Below are 2,432 nucleotides of genomic sequence, written 5' to 3'. Positions count from 1 at the left end.
GACGCACCCTACTGCAAGGAAGATGTCGTGGAAGTAAAACACATGACGTCGTTTTTATATATCTTAAAACGCTGTTAAAGCTATGGTTATCTATGAATACTGACTTTTTTTTTTAAATTGGAATCCATGGAACACCGTGCGGACTTCATGGGGACTCAAAGACAAAGTCACCGGTGAATTGAAAGGCTTATCAGTGAATTTGCCGTTTTGTTTGATTGATGTTTTCTGGGTTGTGTTTGCTGTGTGTATTCTGATAAAACAACTTGTCTCATCTTTGCTCACTATTTCTGCACAGATAGGTAGCTAGATTAAGTCATTACACTTTAGTCCCGTGTTTTCCAACCACTGTCCCGTGGGAACCCAGCCAATTTCACCTAATTGGCGAAAATGAATCCGCAGATCATGTGCAGACGCCGACTGTCCGCGCTGTCCAATGATGGGCAGAGTAATGTATTATGTAAAACGTTTTTACATCAGTAGGTGGCAACAGGTGGCTAATTACTGTCATTTGATTTAGTGATGCATCAGGTGGCTGTGCCAGTCGCGTTATTGGCAGTGATGGAGAGATTTTTTGAAAAGGAAAGATGCAAACTCAGAATTGGACTCTGGGCAAAGTTCCAACTCAGATGAAGACCCAAGTATGAGTGCAGGTCAAAAGAAACCAAAGACGGTTTGCTCTTGGAAATTCTCTGAGATAAGGCAATATAGTGAAAGCTATCGTTCATTTAGATTTACTCTCACTGGGGATCCAATGATTATGACTCTGTTGTGCTTGGTGTGTGGTGAAACGCTATCCAACAATCCAATGGTTCCAAATAAGCCAAATAGGCATCTCCAAATGAAACTCTTCACTTCAGACAAAAAAGTATTTTGTCCATCTTCATGAATGCGGAGGAACAGGCAACATTGATGAGAAAAAACACATAAACAAGAAAGCCCTTAAAGCAAGCTTTCACGTTCCTGAACTTTTTGCACAATTTAAAAAGTCACACACTGTGGCAGAGACATTAATACTTGCCGCCTGTAAAGCCATTGTAAATGAGATACTGTTGGATCTAAAGCAGCTAAAGAAATAGCCAAAGTCCCTTTCATTTAACACCATTTCCAGATGTGTTGTGACACGTCCGCAGACATTAAAAGTTTAGTTTTAGAAAAGGTTCGTATCACGAGTAAGTCACCATTCCAACTTGACAAGTCCACTGATCTTAGTGGACATGCCCAACTCCTGGCCAATGTGTGGTTTGTGGATAAACAAAAATTGCCAGTCATTGACAAAAAAAACTCGAGGTTATTAGGAAAACTGCTCGGGTGTCTGCACTGATGAGTGGCTGCCATGGTCAGTTGCACCAGTCTTTGTAAGCAGTGTGAAAGATCCTGATGTGATTGTAACACGGTTATTTTTACACTGTGAGGCCCTCGTAACCAAGAACTTACCAGCAGACCTAGCTTGGCCCGTGAAGTCGCATATTTACACCTCTATGTGATGAAATGGGTGCGTAACATAAAAGCTTTGTTACATACGGAGGTCTGGTGGTTGTCCCGTGGCAAGGTACTGGCCCGTGTTTATGAATTGCTGGAGGATATAAAAGTGTTTGACAAATGAGAGGCGGCTGAACCACTGCTGCGACCCTTGTGAGGATAAGTGGCTCAGATCATGGATGGATGCATGGTCGGTCTTCACCCTGACTTGAACGACCACTCAGTTCCTGTGGAAATGTTTGTTTTCGTCTTACTTTTTTTTGTAAACTTCCAGGCAAACCACAATGCTCTGGAATGAATTCTTTATCTGAACCTTGTACGATCACATATAAGCTTTGTTTTGGCAGCGTAACTTATACTGCCAAGTGCAGAGGACAAGTTAAGCCATCAGTTAAGTCTAAATTAAATAAGGTTGTCTCGACTGACTAGAGCTATGAAGTAAACTTTTGCTGTTTGAATTTCACTGCAGTAAACCTGAAACTGTGTTAAGTTATTCATCAGGAGCAGGAAATTGTCTGCTAATATATATATTTTTTCTCTACAATTAAATTGTAATTAAACTATCATGTATAGCATTACTTTTTTCCCCCCAGTTATCACTGCCTCTGTCACTCACAAAACTGAAAATCTGTTGGTCGCAATGTATTTCTATAAAAGCACTTTTGCTTTAAACGACATAATATAATTTAGCTTTACAGATGCGATGTCTTTATCTGCAGGCTGTCTATTGTGGTAAAGAATCCCTTGGGATGCACAAGATGTCATTAATGGTGATTACAGCCACCTCGTAGTGGCACGGATGCCACCTGTCATTTTCCCCCAGAGGAAAAGAAAGCAGCATCTTGTTTATTCAAGCAAGTTGTCTTACTCTGCTGTCGAGTGAGAAATTAGAGGGAACTTGAGGTTACAGTAATTATTATTAACCGTCGCAATTGAAATAAAAGCAGTAAACA

Source organism: Syngnathoides biaculeatus, chromosome 14 (genome assembly GCF_019802595.1).
Source record: "Syngnathoides biaculeatus isolate LvHL_M chromosome 14, ASM1980259v1, whole genome shotgun sequence".
NCBI lineage: Eukaryota > Metazoa > Chordata > Actinopteri > Syngnathiformes > Syngnathidae > Syngnathoides > Syngnathoides biaculeatus.
Note: the sequence above shows the minus strand (reverse complement) of the source record.